Raw genomic sequence first — 19,728 nt, 5'->3', positions numbered from 1 at the left:
CACTTGAACTGTGTGCTGTGTGGGCTATCAAATCCGCTGCAGACTTTTTTTGGTGCGACTCTACCTAGTTACCTCGTTGACAACACCGATTGTCGTATGTGTGGCGAAGAGGAAGAGACAATGAAACACTTAATGTGTGAATGTCACGCCCTCGCCAGACAAAGAATGAAGGACTTTGGAGCAGGATACCTGGAACCAAAGGACTTTAAAACGCTACCCATGAGCTCCATCATCCAACACATGGATATGGTGGGAAAAGCTCTTGAGTAGTTGACGGATCTTTTCTAGGGGGCAATTGCACAAAAGATCCCTATGGGTCGAAGTGTATCCGTAAGGGCCCCCGAAAACAATAAGATAAGATAAGATACCTCGTTGTTTGTTCTGATCTCAATCACCACCTTGATTGTTGATACCGGCAATAACTATTAACATTGACCTTTTCTAAAGGGCGTTTGTCAATAATTACAGTAATGAGTGTAATGACTGTCCAGACTGTTTGTAAGAAAACGTAATTTCTATACCACATCTTAATTTTTATTTTTTTCACACAATTTCAATAGCTATCGGCTCGTCGTAAAACTGCGATCAAAGCTGTAACCGCGAAAATCGAAGTTCGCAAATTGCGGGGATTTTTCTCTGTCACTCTAATTATTCATTGGGGTAAAAGAGAAAGATCCCCGCAATTTGCGAATTTCGGTTTTCGCGGTAGTCGCTCTGAGCCGTACTTTACCACATCATTATGAGCGTTTTCACATTGTCCGATCCTGTGTCGGATATCGGTTGGAAGTAAAATGTATAACATGTTATGTGTTTTTCTGTATTTATTTATTAATTTAAGGAATAATTATTGCAAAAAAACACCTTAGCGGCTTTATGCCCAAAAAACCGGCCAAGTGCGAGTCGGACTCGCCCATGAAGGGTTCCGTAGCAGCAAGTAACATAATAAAATTGCGGTTTACGATTTATGACGTATTAAAAAAAAAACTACTTACTAGATCTTGTTCAAACCAATTTTCGGTGGACGTTTGCATGGTAATGTACATGAGATATATTTTCTTTTTATTTTATCATTCTCTTATTTTAGAAGTTACAGGGCCCGACACACAATTTACTACTTTGGAAGTGTCTCTCGCGCAAACTATTCAGTTCAGAAAAAAATGATATTAGAAACCTCAACAATATTTTTGAAGACCTATCCATAGAAACCCCACACGTATGGGTTTGATGAAAATTTTTTTTTTGAGTTTCAGTTCTAAGTATGGCGAACCCCCAAAATGTATTGTTTTATTTCTATTTTTGTGTGAACTTAATGCGGTTCACAGAATACATCTACTTACCAAGTTTCAACAGTATAGTTCTTATAGTTTCGGAAAAAAGTGGCTGTGACATACGGACGGACAGACAGACAGACAGACAGACATGACGAATCCACAAGGGTTCCGTTTTTTACCATTTGGCTACGGAACCCTAAAAAAAGGATGCCACAGGGCACTCTCGAGCAAGCTGTCTGTTTTTCATCTGAGGCCATCCGATATCAGATTGGCATTTCTGATAATTTTAAACATGTTGGACTGTAAATTTTTTTGTGTGATGCGCATGTTTATAGGCATAATGTTTTCTGTAGTGTGCGTGACCGTTGCAAGTAGGTACACATTGCGGACGTGGGATCCTTCATCCGATATCGGATAGGACAATGTGAAAATGCTCTTATACTTCCATTTTTTATGTTTATTCAATATTACAAACAATGTGGTTTTCCGCCAAACCACAGTGGTTTAATATTATCACCGATAATATGAAATTTCTCGCTGCAAAATGTCCGCAATATATTCTCATGGTTGCTTAACAACAGTTAATTATACATCCGGCGAAATAAACAAATATTCACTGGTTTTCTTAATATATCTGGGAATAATTAATTTAAGGACCGGGTTAACATGATAAGGTAACCACTCTCCAACTTAATGTCCGTGATAATATACAAGTATGCGTGTTCTAACACGTATAGCACATATAAAACTAGGTAAAGTCCGGAATGGCCCACTCGGGTCTGCTCGGCTCCTCTCGGGTCAGGCTCGGGTCGGCCTCGGGCCTACTCGGGTTTGGCCGAAGTAGACGGCTCAGTGGGCTCGTGCGCCGTCTGAAAATAAAACAAAATAGGTTAAAACCTCCATCGTCTATCCCGTTATTCATAAACGTTTGCGACGTATTGGAATGGGACAAACGATTATTATCGGCTTGTCAACTTTAGTAAACGTTTATGAATAAGGGGGTAAATTCGCTAGTTTTAATTGTAAAAGTGTTAAGCGGTCCGTGGACGGTATCCGAGAGTTATGCAGAACGTGTGATTTAATAGCCCTTCAAGAGACCTGGATTCTCCCGGATGATTTACCGTATTTGAGTACAATGGATGACGGTTTTGGGTACACAGGTACATCTGCGGTTGATACGTCTATGGGAATATTGCGTGGAAGGCCGTTTGGAGGAGTGGCCCTGCTGTGGAAAACAAGTGTTTTTCGGAATGTATCGGTAATAAAGTGTGACAACAATCGTGTGTGCGCGATTAAAATTGAAACAGCTGATCGACCCATAATAGTGATGAGCGTATATATGCCAACAAACGGGTTAGTAAATTTGCCGGACTTTACGGAATGTCTCAGTGCGGTAAGTGCCATTATAAATGACCATAACGTTGACTCTGTATTTATTTTGGGTGATTTTAACGCGCATCCACAAGAACTATTTTATAATGAACTTATCGATTTTTGTAATGAACAGTGCTGGGCGTGCATTGACGTGGATATATTGGGTTCGGACTCCGATACCTACACCTTTGTAAGCGAGGCACCATGATGAGAGACATGGTGCCTCTACAAAACAGACTTAAAGAAACTAGACACTTACCACCTGAGGTGTTTGCGGTCTATACTCAGGATTAAGTGGCAGGACCGTGTTCCCAACTCCGAGGTCCTGCGTCGTTCCGGAATGTATGGCATGGAGGCCATACTAATGCAGCGGCAGCTCAGATGGTGTGGGCACGTCCTTCGAATGGATGATCACCGCTTGCCTAAAGCTGTCCTCTACTCTGAGTTGGCAGTGGGTAAGCGGAAGCACGGTGGTCAGCACCTGCGCTACAAGGACGTGCTCAAACGGCATCTGAGCGCTTGCGCCATCGACCCTGAACATTGGGAGGAGCTTGCTGGAAGAAGGTCATCTTGGCGTTCTACCATCCATAACGGTGTCAAAATGTTTGAGGATAACCGTCTCAAAAGCTTAGACACCAAACGCCAATTACGGAAAGAGAGACCTAAGCCCTCCTACGTGTACACGCTCAACGAAGCTGGCCAACTGTATTGTCACACGTGCAATAGAGTGTTTAAGACCAAGTTCGGCCTGGCCAGTCACATAAGGGCTCACGCTAGACAGCGTCCATGATGTTTATCTGGGGTCGCCGTCATCGAAAACGATGAGGAGGACTATATATACCTTTGTAAGCGAGGCTTGTGGGTCATGTAGGTGGTTAGATCATTGTCTTGTCACGCAGTCCGCTGCGTCAGCTGTTCATAATGTGTATGTTAAATATAATTGTTTATGGTCTGATCATTTTCCCCTTATTATCGAGTGTAATTTAAAAATACTACAACCTAAACAATCAAATAGTAATATAATTAATAATAACTATAATAAGGTAGTATGGGGGAATAGAACAGACGATGATGTAAAGTTGTATAGTCGGGAATGTCATAGGCGTTTGCGAAATATAGATTTTAGTGATGACTTTATTATGTGTGCGGACCATTATTGTCACGATCCTGGCCACCACCGCGTTATTGACCGACTATATGCTAACATTGTGGGCGCATTAAGTGAGTCTGCTGTGCTTGGACGTAATACGTGTGGGGGGCGTAAAAGGGGTCCGAGTATTATGGGATGGAACAAACACGTGAGTGACGCTCATCGCGTGGCTAGGTCCGAGTTTGCTGAATGGGTATTCTGCGGAAAGCCTAACTCTGGGTACATATACAATGAGATGGTTGAAAGTAGGAGAATATTCAAATCCCGACTAAAATGGTGCCAAGATCATCAGGACCAAATAAAAATGGATGCTCTTGCTAAACAACATGACAGAGGTAATTTTAAGGGTTTCTGGCAGGGTACAAATAAGGTAAACGTTCGGCCTGGCCTCCCGGCGAGCGTCAATGGAATAAGTAAGCCAAAGGACATCGCGGACGTTTTTAGAAGGCACTTTCATGTCCAAGCACTAGTACGTACCGAGGTGAGTTCGTTTGGCACTGAGGGCAAGGTGGAGGGGACACTGGTGAGATTTACAGCGAAAGAAGTAGCCAAAGTGATTCATTCAATAACGAGAGGCAAGTCCCCTGGCCATGATGGCCTCAGTGTTGAACACCTCCAACAAGCCGGGCCGCACATTTCTAGAGTTCTGGCAATGTTATTTTCGTTATGCGTGAGTCACTCGTATCTTCCCCCCGACCTTATGAGGACTGTAGTTGTACCTGTAGTGAAAAACAAAACTGGAGACATGTCAGATACAAACAACTACAGGCCTATCTCTCTTGCGACCATCATTGCCAAGGTGTTTGATGGCATGCTTAATATACAGTTAGATAAACACCTTTCTCTCCATGATAACCAATTTGGTTTCAGACCTCGGTTGTCTACTGAAAGTGCAATACTGACGCTTAAGCATGTCATCAGATACTACACGGACCGTAAAACCCCTGTCTACGCTTGTTTTTTGGATTTATCCAAAGCTTTTGACATGGTGTCCTACGAGCGATTATGGAGAAAGCTTGAGAGCATTAATTTGCCTCAGGAACTAGTTAACATTTTCAGGCACTGGTACGGACACCAGGTCAACAGCGTCAGATGGGCAGGAGAGATGTCGGAGGAGTACAGGCTGGAGTGTGGTGTGAGACAGGGAGGTCTAACGTCTCCCTCACTCTTCAACTTGTACATGAATGCACTTATTGTCGAGCTCAGCAGTCGGCATATCGGCTGTCATGTGGATGGTATTTGCGTAAATAACTTGAGTTATGCAGACGATATGGTCCTGCTGAGTGCGTCAGTATGTGGCCTTCGCACCTTACTTAAAACCTGTGAGGAATACGTTAGTGGCCACGGTTTAATGTACAATGCCGTTAAAAGCCAGTATATGGTCTTTGAGGTTGGGTCTAAACGAGTACTGGACGTGCCCCCTATATATCTGAATGGCGTACCTCTGGAAAGAGTACAACAATTTAAATATCTTGGCCATATCGTTACGACCGACCTCAAGGACAATGCTGACATCGAGCGTGAGCGGAGGGCTTTATGTGTTAGAGCTAACATGATCGCCCGGAGGTTTGCAAGGTGTTCCTGGGACGTGAAAGTAACGCTTTTTAGAGCGTACTGCACGTCTCTGTACGCGTGCAGCCTGTGGGCGAACTACACTCAGAAAGCCTACAACACCCTCCGTGTGCAGTTTAACAATGCGTTCAGGGCGGTGATGGGGCTGCCTCGCTACTGCAGCGCGTCGGGCATGTTCGCGGAGGCGCGCACGGCGTGTTTCTCCGCGAGCATGCGCGCGCGTGGCGCCGCCTTGGTCCGTAGGGTGCGAGCCAGCCCCAATGCCGCCCTGGCCATGATTGCCGACAGAGTCGACTGCCCCTACATGCGGCATTGTTGCGACCGGCATGTTTTAAAATAATATTTGTTGTGTTGTGCGTAGTATTTAGAATAGTGTATGTTAATGTTATTTATTTTGTTTAGTGTAATTTTAATTTAATTGTATATTATTGTGATTATGAGTCCTCGTTACTCGAAATAAATGAATTTTAATTTTATTTATTATTTAAATATTTAAAACTGACGCGGTTACAGATATAGTCGCACCAATAAAAGTCTGCAGCGGATTTGATAGCCCACACAGTGGAAGTGTTATTTATACGCCATAATTTCATAGAAGTTTGACCTTTAAAATGACACTTGCACTGCGTGGGCTATCAAATCCGCTGCAGACTTTTATTGGTGCGACTATATCTGTAACCGCGTCAGTTTTAAATATTTACCCCCTTATTCATCATCAAAATCGCTGCAGGCTTTTTACGGTCTGACTCTATGCAAGTTGCCGAGTTTCGAAAAGTTTGCGTTCAAGATTTAAACGTAGAACATGGATTCCTAAATGTTCGGAGTGTTCGGACCGTTACAATGTTCCATCTTTAAACACTGTTAACTATTAATCCGTGCACCTTATTACAAACACTTAAGGTTCACCTTAGGTCAGTGAAGAGCGTTACTCTTGTACCATCAGTAATTAGAAGACCAATCGTATACCTTATCACAATGAGATAAGGCATAACATTAGTCATCAGTTCCTCTTAGTTCGTCCAGTGGCACGCACACACCCTAGTTTAGTCATATTTTTTACCGAGCAGTTTGCAATGTAGTGATGCCATTGTGGATTGACGCTTGCCTTATCTTTCTATATCTGAAGGGTTCCTAAAAATACTTCAGCTAATACTTCAATATTCTGCCGCCAGAGTGCAGCACTAGCGCCTATGGTAAACCATAGAGTAACTTATACATACTGTTTTTTGACAAGTTTTCAAAGATAATAAAATATGACATTGATGTATGAAGGCGGTTTGTTTACAAAGGGCCTACCAGGAAACGTGAACATGGAAATTTAGCTATCCGCCTCTTTATCGTTCGAATATGCAAGAGTGATAGAGAGGTTAGATAACGTAATTTCATATTTTTGTTTCGCGGTAGACCCTCAAATTGTGATGGATTGTGGTAGTGGCGCCCCCTACGTAGAGTTTCGCGTAATATTCCCTATTTGCCAAAAATATATCTCCAAAAGTAGAAAAATTATGACCCTATTATCTATCTGTCAATCTGCAACTAATTACGTCATAAAACTGATACGAAATATCACCATAAATTTAAAATTGGTGAACTTGGCCAAATTGGCGTTTGCAACTAGGAACTTAAAGGCGTCCGCAATTCCGCACCACCTGATTTGAGCGGACAATTTATTCAGATTGGCGAAAAAGTGTTCTCGCCTGGACAGGCCTTAACGCCAAAATAATGAAGGATGAACTAAGTTATCCACTATCAGACGGCTATAACCGCGAAAATAGAAGTTCGCAAATTGCGGGCATTTTTCTCTGTCACACTTATTACGCCTTCATTGGAGTAGAGAATGATCCCCGCAATTTGCGAATTTCGGTTTTCGCGGTAGCCCCCCTGTATCGCGCAGTAGGCCAATGTCCGACAACCCCACACCGGACCGGATCGCGCGCAAAATAAAAAGTAAACAATTAACTGCCGCAACAAAGTTGCAAACCAGTCGCGGGGGACGGACTCGGCCGTCATTATTATAAACCGACAGTTCCTGTCCGGTGACACGTTGTAATCCGGTTTGCGGGTAACGTGCCTTAGATTATAGGTTAGTAAGGATTTGACAGGTGGTGGTTTTGCTACGGGAGCTTCCCCAGAAGATGGCATTCGTTTACCGACAAACGCCAATCGAGTAGTACATTTTTATAAAGGTATCATGATGACATATCACTGGCCCAATATTACAGGGTTCTATGTTTCACTTTTATCGAACTGAAATTTGAACATTGTCATAGTGACATAAAGTTGAATTTCAACTATCTGCCGGGCAAATATATTGTTAAATAAATGAATAAATCTTGAAAATGTAACATAGAACCTTATAATATTGAGCCAGCGATATGCAGCGAAAGGTAACATGATTTTGCAGATATTAAGTTTCGTTTGGAGTTTTCTATAAACGATTGTCTTGGCTATGCCCCTTTTGTGCTGTGATGGAATACAATTGTTTACTAGTACGAGTATACGACGCATAAGCTCAATATTAACAAATATAAGAAATAGAGGTCACATACGAAATATGTGACCCAAGTCTTTTAATACCAAGGGCAGGATTTAGGCAGGAATCAAACCCACGTTGCCACAAATTCTACATCAAAACAAACTCTAATCTAAAAAAAACATAATTAATTTTGCGTTGTGCCAGGCAGTAAGACTTTTCTCTCTCTTCACGTGACAATTATAAATAAATAAATATTATAGGACAATTTTACACAGATCAACCCAGTCCCACAGTAAGCTCAATAAGGCTTGCGTTGTGTACAAATGTACCGATATTTTTATTATTTATTAATAATGTTGGTGCACAGTTCGGCACTGTACAACAACTAGGAACTTAAAGGTTAAATTACGTTAATTTATACCCTTTAATTGCAAAAGGCAATAAAATGTTAGTTTATGACGTTTAGAGCTTTTATTTACGGCCGTGTAATGAATTTATGGCAATATTATAACTACGCGATAACAACGCAGGAATCCATTTTTTTAACTTACTTACATAATGCGGTAAATGAATCAGTATTACTATCAATATCCCTTATACATGTCAAAAACTTAACAGCACACGTATACCTGGATAATGTCACCTGCCACCTACGCTTAGGGTTACCAGATATAAATTTAGAATTTCCTGACGAAATTACTTTTTCCGAATATTTTTCCTGACATTCATAGTTTTGACGACGACGACGACGGGGGGTCTAGCCGAGCCGATTAGCCGCGTTTTATTAATTTAAGTTTTATTAAATTGATAATTTATATTAATTGAAGTAAATAAAACGTACTTTATAAAAAAAGTCTATCAATTCAAAAACATCCTGACATTTTCGTATTCCGTCCCCATACCTGACAAAAGGCCAAAATTCCTGACATGTCACGAAAATTCCTGTCATCTGGTAACCCTACCTACGCTAGTTTACATATTTTCTAGCTTTAATACCAAAACTATAACTGTCAGTGCTTCGTTATACTTAGCGATAACTTGACAGGCAGCTTCTATGCCTGGATATTATCACCTGCCTTGTAAGGTTAATTCCTGCGTCCATCATACCCGGCCTGAGGGCCTACCGCTAACATCGATAATCGCCTACCTCTGTCGCTCTTGCTTCGAGTGATAGAGAGGCAAATAAAACGACTTTACGATACCTATATCTTCTTAGGCCCACTTGCATCATTCCACTAAGCCGGGTTAACCGGTTAAACCTGGCGTTTCCTGGTTACTTAGTACAATTTGACTCTAGGTTACGGTTTCACCACTTAATCCCGGGTTAGTGGAATGGTGCAAGTGGGCCTTAGATATATCGTAAACTCAGATAACTATAGCCCTTAAGTACAACTATGGTCCAGTTTTTAACGTTAATTCTCAACGAGCCTTTATGATTTCTACTCGTTACATTTATATTGGAGCTTAGATACACTAATGCTCTTTCTATATGATAAACTCATCATAATTTGAGATATACTTACATATTTAACTGGACCTTGAATTTAGACCATAGTTGTAAGTTGTGGCTTTAGCCTGATTTTAAGGTACACCAAATTGCTTAAAAATATTTTATATAATGTCAAAGAGGAAATCCAGAGGAAAATGCGGGCTACGTCTGTGGAGAAACGGTCGCGTGACTTCGCCGTTTCGTCTTAAATGTTTTGGGTCCCAAATCTGGCCCTGGCCTTTACTCTCGCAACGCGGCGGCCGGGAGGTCCGTATTCGATAATAATATTAATAATCGAAGAATGTGTCACGCCAAACTTTTACACAATATATCACATATCCATTCAAGTGCGATAAGGTAACAGACAGACAAACAGACGTTTACCCAGTTGATCACATTACATCTAAATCCATTCAAGTGCGATGAGGTAACAGACAGACGCACAGACAGACAAACAGACAGAGTTACTTTACATTTACATATAATATTTTAGATATAGTATCTAGTAGAAGGTAGCAAAGTTTCCTGAGTAAATCTGTTTAGTTTTTACTGAACATAATGCAAATCACAGGCCAATTCGAATTAAAATTCATAAACTCAAAATATATTTATTTCATAAATTAATATTACAAGAGGGGCAGTACAGTGATCCCCACACTAGGCTGAGCCTGTGACGTGGGACGTGGGGATCTTAGCGAAATACAGAGTACCGACAAGTCGCGGCTACTATTTTAACAGAATATATTATAATAATTATTATAGCTACTACAAAGTTTTATTATTGTGGCCTACTCCACATTAGTATTAAAATTACGCAACAGAAATAAATCCACAAAACCTTCTTCGTGTGGACCCACAACGTAAGTCGACAACATGGCCGCGCGCGAGCCGGCAACCGTTGCTAAGCAACGATCGTCGCTCGCGCCGATGCCGCGCGCCCCGCGCCCCTCCGGCAGTGTTACCTACGTCACGGGAACAGACGCACGCGCATCAATAACTTAAATCCTATTCGTGTACCGACTGTGATATATTATTATAAAAGACTACTTGACTGATTATGTATGGTGTGGTGCATGAACTTAACAAGTGTTTTGGTGAATTGTGTGTGCCTGTACTAACCGCTTGTTTAAATGCTAATCCCAACAAATAATAAACCTTAAACTGTAATTCCAGAACATTACATACTGTTTACTAAGTGAGTGCATTATCATTTACGATCCACGTAGGTTTAGCACCCACACTGGTGACCACGACAACAAGAACATGGCTAACCTAAATGGTGATAATTCCGTCAAAATGCCTCCCGAAAACGACGCCGAAACTGCGCAACCGCAAGCGGACGGCCTAGCACCTGTCCTGCTTCCACCAACGCAGCAGATAACCGTACCTGTCTCGCTCCCACCTGCGCAGCAGAACACTGCGCCCGCCTCGCTCCCGCTCCCGCTCAGCACCCGGCCAAGTGCGCAGGTGGCCGGCGCTTCTACGACCCAGGTGAACAACGCCGAAGCTGAATTTTCTCAATTTACGCAGGCAAGTTTATTCCGAATTGGAATTAAAGTACCAGCGTTCTGGGCGGATAACCCTGCGGTGTGGTTTGCGCAACTAGAGGCTCAGTTCGATCTCGCACGTATCACATCCGACTCCACAAAATTTTACCACGCTATGGCGCAACTAGAACGTGAAATCGCTGCAGAAGTAGAGGACGTTATTATCAACCCACCGAAGGAAAATAAATATCTTACGCTGAAAACAGAGTTGATACGTAGACTGTCCGTGTCACAACAACAGAAAGAGAAGCAGCTTCTGATGCACGAGGAGTTGGGTAGTAGAAAACCATCTCAGTTTCTTCGCCACCTGATTCACCTCGCTGGCCCAACTAAATTACCAGAAAATTTCATACGCACCGTTTGGTCCAGCAGGCTCCCACTCCACTTACAAACTGTAGTAGCTCAACACCCAGATATTCCTCTGGCAAAGTTGTCAGAATTAGCAGATCACATTCATGAGATTGCCTCGCCTAGCCCTCGCATTGCGGAAGTGTCACCCACAGCTGCTCAATTGCAACCGCACTTACCCGGCGCTACGCCTTCAACGTTATCAGCGCACAACCCCTACTCTACGCCGCACCCGACGTCGCCTCTAGAGACGATGTCCTTGCAGATCGCTGAACTCACCCGACAGATGGCAGCACTCACCAGTCACGTGTACGAAGTTCGCTCTCGCTCCCAGACCAGATCATCCCGTCGGAGCAATAGTCGTTCGCGTTCCAAGTCAGGGGCACGCTCTCAAGTGCGAGACGGCGTGTGTTGGTACCATCGTAGATTCGGTTCGGATGCAACGAAGTGTACCCATCCCTGCGATTACAAGACGGAAAACTAGCGCGGCAGCCTGAAGTGGCCGAAAATGACTGCCCTACGCGACCCGGCCGCCTATTTGTAACAGACAAAAACAGTAAAGTACAATTTCTAATCGACACGGGAAGCGATCTTTGCGTTTACCCTCGATCAGATGTCAGAGGTCGTCGATCCAAAACCGACTTCCAGTTATACGCCGCAAACGGTTCTATCATCGCAACATACGGATATGCTCACCTGGAGCTGGACCTAGGCCTGCGACGTTGCTATCGCTGGCGATTCATTGTTGCGGACGTCACTAAAGCTATAATCGGAGTCGATTTTCTGTCGCACTACAACCTCCTCGTCGACTGCACCAACAAGCGCCTCATAGACTGCCTAACGTCGCTGCATTCCCCAGCGAAACCCGTTCCATCATCAAATACGATAGCCTCAATCAAGACTATCATTGGAGAATCAAAATACTACGATATTTTACGCGACTTCCCTGACGTCACTCGCCCGGCCGGAACCCATCGTCAGTTGAACCACGACACCGTTCATCACATACGTACAACACCCGGTCCGCCAGTCGTCAGCCCACCTCGTCGCTTAGCGCCAGACAAGCTGAAGATAGCAAAAGCGGAATTTCAGTCAATGCTCGAAAGTGGAACAGCTCGACCTTCTGAAAGCCCATGGTCTTCACCCTTACACCTCGCGCCGAAGAAAGATAACGGATGGCGTCCATGCGGTGACTATCGAATGCTCAATGCCCGCACCATACCCGATTGCTACCCCATCCGTCACATACATGACTTTACACAGAACATCACAGGCTGTAAAGTATTCTCCACCATCGATCTCGTAAAAGCCTATAACCAAATCCCAGTCAACGAAGACGACATCCCGAAAACTGCTATCACTACGCCATTTGGTATGTACGAGTTCCCCTTCATGACCTTCGGGCTTCGAAACGCTGGTCAGACTTTTCAGAGGTTCGTCGACGAGATGACGCGAGGACTAGACTTCTGCTACACATACCTGGACGATTTCCTGGTGTACTCTACGTGCCATGAAGAGCATGAAGACCACCTTCGCCAGTTGTTCTCCAGACTCCAGCAATACGGTATGGTTATAAATACATCAAAATGTGTCTTCGGGAAGTCGCAAGTTACTTTCCTCGGCTACAGTATTTCGGCAGACGGTATCAAACCTCTAGAAACAAAGGTTCAGGCCATTAAGGATTACCCTGTACCCAAGACGGTAAAGGAGCTTAGAAGATTTTTGGGCATGCTTAATTTTTACCGCCGTTTCATCCCACATGCAGCCAAACTCCAAGCGCCGCTTAACGCTTTCTTGACTGGCTCCGTGAAAGGCTCACACCCCGTGGACATATCGGGTGATGCACTCAAAGCATTTGAGGACTGCAAGCAAAGCGTATGCGATGCAGCACTCCTAGCACACCCAGACTGCAATGTTGAGCTCTCTTTGGTCACAGATGCGTCTGACACGTCGATCGGCGCAGCCATACATCAATACAAAAACGGAGCATGGCAGCCTCTGGCATTTTTTTCGCGCAAATTAAATACAGCACAGCAAAAATATTCTCCTTATGACCGGGAACTTCTTGCCATCTACGAATCCGTACGCCACTTTAGACATATGCTGGAGGCAAGAGACTTTATTGTGTTTACCGACCATAAGCCCATCACTTTTGCTTTCACCACAAGACGCGACAAGTGCTCACCAAGGCAATACCGTTACCTAGATTACATCGCCCAGTTCACCACAGATATTCGCCATATCTCTGGCATAGATAATTCAGTCGCCGACGCGCTGTCACGCATAGCATCCGTCGCAATAACCATAGACTACAAGGCACTGGCAGAAGATCAGGATTCAGATTCTGAACTGCAGCACCTCCTAACTAATGGTTCCTCCCTAAGACTGCAAAAAGTGAACACCGAAGGCGCAAGTATATACTGCGATCTCTCTCAGAGCGCACCAAGACCTTATGTGACACCACCGTTCCGCAAGCAGGTGTTTGACAGCATTCACAATTTAAGCCACCCAGGCGCCACAACATCGGCCAAACTAATCGCTGACAGATATGTGTGGCCCGGCGTTCGTCGCGATTGCAAGATCTGGGCACAGAGTTGCCCAGACTGCCAGCGCAGCAAAATACATCGCCACACTTCAGCTCCACTTTCTCCCATACAAACTCCTTCCGATCGCTTTTCCCACGTGCATATGGACCTCATTGGCCCCCTTCCCGTCTCTTCAGGCAACAGGTACTGCCTCACCGTCATCGACCGGTTCACAAGATGGCCTGAGGTGTACCCACTACCAGACATGACGGCAGAGACGTGTGCAAAAGCATTTGTCTTCGGCTGGGTGGCACGTTTTGGCTGCCCAAACAAAATAACAACCGATCGTGGTAGACAATTCGAGTCGCAACTATTTAAAAGCATCACAGGTTTCCTCGGCTCCAACCATTGTCCCACAACATCATACCACCCTGAGTGCAACGGCATGATCGAACGTCTGCATAGACAGCTAAAAACTGCAATCATGTGCCATAATAACCCACAATGGTCAGAGATCTTACCACTCGTACTCCTGGGAATAAGGAGTGCCTGGAAGGACGACCTCAAAACTTCGGCAGCAGAACTGGTTTACGGCGAACCCCTCAGATTACCAGGTGAATTCTTCAACCCTACTACCAACCTGGACATTGACGTTACTGACTTCGCCTCTCGCCTGCGTAGACATATGGCTAACCTGAGCCCAGTTCCAGCGTCGTGGCATACAACAAAGACGTTTTATGTACCAAAGGATCTGCTCTCTGCAGAATATGTTTACCTGCGGCAGGGCCCCGGCCGAAGATCCCTAGAAGCTCCATACTCTGGTCCATATAAAGTCCTGGAGAGATGCGAGAAAACTTTCAAAATAGATATACAGGGCAAAGAGTCAACAGTCACTATAGACAGATTAAAACCAGCTTACCTGCTTCGCAACTCCTGCAATCAGCCACAATTACAATCAGATAAAGTCCCCGAAAAACAGACCAGAAGCGGCCGAGTAGTTCGATTTCCAGCTCACCTAGATCACTATCGCCCGTGAAACGGTCTCGGCGGGGGAGTATTTGTGGCCTACTCCACATTAGTATTAAAATTACGCAACAGAAATAAATCCACAAAACCTTCTTCGTGTGGACCCACAACGTAAGTCGACAACATGGCCGCGCGCGAGCCGGCAACCGTTGCTAAGCAACGATCGTCGCTCGCGCCGATGCCGCGCGCCCCGCGCCCCTCCGGCAGTGTTACCTACGTCACGGGAACAGACGCACGCGCATCAATAACTTAAATCCTATTCGTGTACCGACTGTGATATATTATTATAAAAGACTACTTGACTGATTATGTATGGTGTGGTGCATGAACTTAACAAGTGTTTTGGTGAATTGTGTGTGCCTGTACTAACCGCTTGTTTAAATGCTAATCCCAACAAATAATAAACCTTAAACTGTAATTCCAGAACATTACATACTGTTTACTAAGTGAGTGCATTATCATTTACGATCCACGTAGGTTTAGCACCCACATTATCATACCAATATTTGAATAAGATGGTGGTACTAGTGCTCGACATGCTAATGCCCAAAAGATGACCCCTTGCTGTCACCTCTATTGACAATGACTTCAACGTTTCAAAATGACATGTACTGGGACCGCGTCGAGCACCAGTACCACCACCTTAATATTGGAAATTCCATAGACAGCTAACTGATATGATTTCATTCTGATTTCTCTGTAAATATGATTCAATATGACGACCGGTCTGGCCTAGTGGGTAGTGACCCTGCCTATGAAGCCGATGGTCCCGGGTTCGAATCCTGGTAAGCCTTACCAGGATATCTGTATCATTATACAAATAAATGCCCTTACCAGGTAAGGGCATTTATTTGTATGTTGATACAGATATTTGTTCCTGAGTCATGGTTGTTTTCTATGTATTGAAGTATTTATATATCGTTGTCTGAGTACCCACAACACAAGCCTTCTTGAGCTTAACGTGGGGCTTAGTCAATTTGTGTAAAAATGTCCTATAATATATATTTATTTATTAATATCGCTTTGATGTCAGGAAAAACTGTCAGGCGCACATTCGAATAGGCCTGTCAGTTGCACGCAACCAGGCCTCCAAGCAGTCCTTACTTATAGTTAACACAGTAATAACTTCTTTCCACTGCCTCAGAGCCCTCAGATAAGTGGTAGACTTATATTAATAGTAGTTATTTAAGATAATACATTTTAACCGACTTCAAAAAAGGAAGTTCTCTATTCGTAGGAATATTTTTTAACTGAATTGTGCACCTATTCCTCAGAGACCATTTAAAATAAGCAGTTTTGACTTATTTACAATATGAGTGGTGGTAATTGCTATAACTGTTCCAAATTTTAGGTATCTACGTCAAACGGTCTCTGAGAAAACCGCATTTAACTGATTTGCAAGACCGAAGTGATCCCATAAGTGTTCCGTGAACAAAGTTTTGTACGGAACACTAAAAATGGATAACATTAATTAGTAATTACACAAACGGGTCTATCGCGATATAATTTCATTGTTTAATTACCTTAAATTCCGACGTTTTAGCGGAGTTGCACCAGCTTTGACACAGAAAGACTAACGTCCCAGCAAATAAAACACCACTAAACTACCCCAAATTAGTTTATATAAATTAGTTTATTACAAATTAGTTTATTAGTTAGTTCGGGGTTAAATTATATATAAAAAACATGTCAAGATCGCTTACCTTCTTGCAAGTTCTTTCTAATGCTAAAAAAACGAACTATAGTGTCGTCCCTTTCAAACCAAGGCGTAACCTATATAAAGGCGTATCCAGATTAGTAAATTTTCCGCCAATCTGATTCAATTGCCCGATCGAATCAGGAGGTGCGGACGCAAATACCAATTTGGCTCGCCGAATTCAACCGCCAATAATGACCGATATTACCGATAAAATGAGGCGCGGACGCAAGAATACCAATTTGTGGGGTCAGTATTTTCGTTCTGGGGCATTTTTTCAATTTAGAGGGCTCTAATATCACCATAAAATCTAAAATTGGAGATTGACGCCAATTTCATTTCTGATCAAATCAACCGATTTGATCAGTCCCGTCTCGTCTGGAGACCGACGTAAGACTTAAGAAAACGGGACGACACTACAGTGTTGCCACTTCTAATTTCTACTCTTTTTTGCCAAGCTGTAATATTGGATAACATTTCTGTTCGGAGCAAATTAACTGTGACAGACGGACAGACAGACACACGAGTGATCCTATAACGATTCCGTTTTTAGGGTTCCGTACCTAAAGGGTAAAACGGGACCCTATTACTAAGACTCCGCTGTCCGTCCGTCCGTCCGTCCGTCCGTCTGTCACCAGAGGGACTACCGCGAACCACGTTCGACGTGTCACACTTACGTACGTATTTACAAGTGCGTCAGAGAGGCAAGACGTCGACGTGGTTCGCGGTAGGCCCTCAGGCTGTATCTCACAAACCGTGATAGACAGTTGAAATTTTCACAGATGATGTATTTCTGTTGCCGCAATAACAAATACTAAAAAATACGGAACCCTCGGTGGGCGAGTCCGACTCGCACTTGTCCGGTTTTTTCTTTTTGAGGTGCGGAACTTTAAAAAGGGCAAGACTGGGGTTCCCTAACTGTGCGCGACGCCCTGTGGCGCCTGGACCGGTATAAGCATTGCTTACATTCCAGTGTTACGCACAAGTTGTAATAAATAACTAGTAAGTAAATGAAGATAAGTTTATTTACTGTTAATAATTCAATGCATTTTTATTAACCTTTTCGTATGTGTGCGGTGGTTTAGACCACCGAGTTTAGACTCGTGGGTTCAAACCTCGGTCGTACACTATAGAGCAAAAAAAATCATTCTCGTATAAAACTAATAATTTTGACAGGATCCTTATCATACCCCTTATCAAACTGGGCGAAATATTCAATACTCACCTACAGAGCTCCTAGTGTAAATTTCGCCCCGCAGCGCCCCGCAGCCTGATCCTATATATATCCGATATCGGATCGGACAATGTGAAACGCTCTCGTCCCACACTACGTTTCTGCGTACTTTCCTCGCTAGGTACTTCTAGACTATGTAGTGTGTGTCTGGGGTATAATGACAATATTTCCACGCATGTTTCAGAAAAAGCGGTTCAAAATAAAAACTTGCTGTATTGGTATTTCTTTGACTACTCATTGTTTCTTGACGTCAACTGAGTTTTTGTTAGTAGGTGCAGCAAAATAGTATTATGATCAGATATCTCTATGGTAATTTCCAAGGAAAAAATCGGAGATCGAAAATGTTTAAACGTCGATGGTTCTGTTAACTAGGTACCACAGTGTAAATTTCATTCGATAGCATGACGGATGTTATGTACCCCCTCTTCAAACCTCGCGTGATTTGTTTGTGCACAAGCCCTTATGGTCGTGATAATATGCTGTGAAGCGTGTGCTGCGGGCATTTCAGTGAAACACGCCGGCAACGTTAATTTTTATTAGGTATAACATTGGGATCGAGTCGCACGTCACGTCATACTTAAAATTGACCTTTTAGGTTATTGGATTTTAGGTCAATTTCCGCGCATTTTTACCACAACCCACTATTCCTTCCTATAGTTCGTTTTTTTCAGCATTAGAAATAATCTTGATGTGTCTTTTAATTGAAAAACACATTTTAAAAAATAAGTTACGGCAAATATGTAACAATTATGAGTCTAATATTTATATTCTTCTGCTTTCATAAGTAATAGTTTTTGATTTTTCAAAAGCGTTTTTCAATTATAAGACATGTCAAGATCGCTTACCTTCTTGCAAGTTCTATCTAATGCTAAAAAAAAGAACTATACGCTCACTTCGCTCGGCCGTCTATCCTCATCCCCGGGCCAGTGTAGTAAGGTGTTATATTACTTATCAAACATACGTGGAAATATTACAGTTCATATATTAAACATACGTGGAAATATCAGTTTCATACGTTTGTAATTAGGTTTGTATAAAGGCGGCAAAAAATGTAGGCGGTAAGGTTTGTCCTCTGAAAGAAAGTTTGAATTTCGCGTCTGTCTACTGACAAAATGCATTTGCAGAGTATATTCATGTGACAGATACTTTTGGCGCATTTTCAATTTGTCAATCAGAGACTAACGTAACTGCCTGTCTAAAAAGGTCACGAATTAAACACGTAGTTCTAAACTTTTAGTAATTTTAACTCGTCGATATTAAATTACTAAAGTTACCCATTACGTTTAATGCTTATTTTAGTGGGTTTCCTTAAAAATTGCCATTTTTACGAGCGCGCCGAAGTCCAGAGCTTTAAGAGCAGCTTTACGAGCTTCGGCATTGTTATTAGTTGTACAATGTGAAGTGAGCTTTACTGTGGAACTTTTGTCATAAACTTGAGACGTAAAAATTTATGCGTCGAATGCAACTAGCCGCGTATTTTTTCAAGTTTTTCATGATCAAAGTTATACAGTTGGCGGAATTGAAATAAAAAACTGGGCAAGTGCGAGTCGGACTCGCGCACGAAGGGTTCCGTACCATAATGCAAAAAAAAAAACAAAAAAAAGAAGCAAAAAAAAAACGGTCACCCATCCAAGTACTGACCACTCCCGACGTTGCTTAACTTTGGTCAAAAATCACGTTTGTTGTATGGGAGCCCCATTTAAATCTTTATTTTATTCTGTTTTTAGTATTTGTTGTTATAGCGGCAACAGAAATACATCATCTGTGAAAATTTCAACTGTCTAGCTATCACGGTTCGTGAGATACAGCCTGGTGACAGACGGACGGACGGACAGCGAAGTCTTAGTAATAGTGTCCCGTTTTACCCTTTGGGTACGGAACCCTAAAAAGGCCAAGTACGTGTCGGAACATTTTTGGTTGGTTATAACATTTAGGCCCACTCGCATCATTCCACTAACCCGGGGTTAACCGGTTAAACCAAGAGTTGCCATGGTAACCCCGGGTTAGTAGCGGAAGCAGT

General features: G+C 43.0%; 1 protein-coding gene across 1 annotated transcript in view; it reads right to left on the bottom strand.

Annotated features, from left to right (window-relative positions):
- Positions 1-954: 954 nt before the first annotated feature.
- LOC134673250 (protein doublesex-like) overlaps positions 955-19,728 on the bottom strand; it is a 313,376-nt gene continuing 294,602 nt past the window's right edge. The window contains exon 4 of the mRNA XM_063531213.1: positions 955-2,140. The gene's annotated coding sequence lies outside the window, so the exon portion shown is untranslated. The remainder of the gene's footprint in view (positions 2,141-19,728) is intronic.

Source organism: Cydia fagiglandana, chromosome 18 (assembly GCF_963556715.1).
Source record: "Cydia fagiglandana chromosome 18, ilCydFagi1.1, whole genome shotgun sequence".
Lineage (NCBI taxonomy): Eukaryota > Metazoa > Arthropoda > Insecta > Lepidoptera > Tortricidae > Cydia > Cydia fagiglandana.
This window is presented reverse-complemented; position numbering and strand designations above follow the sequence as displayed.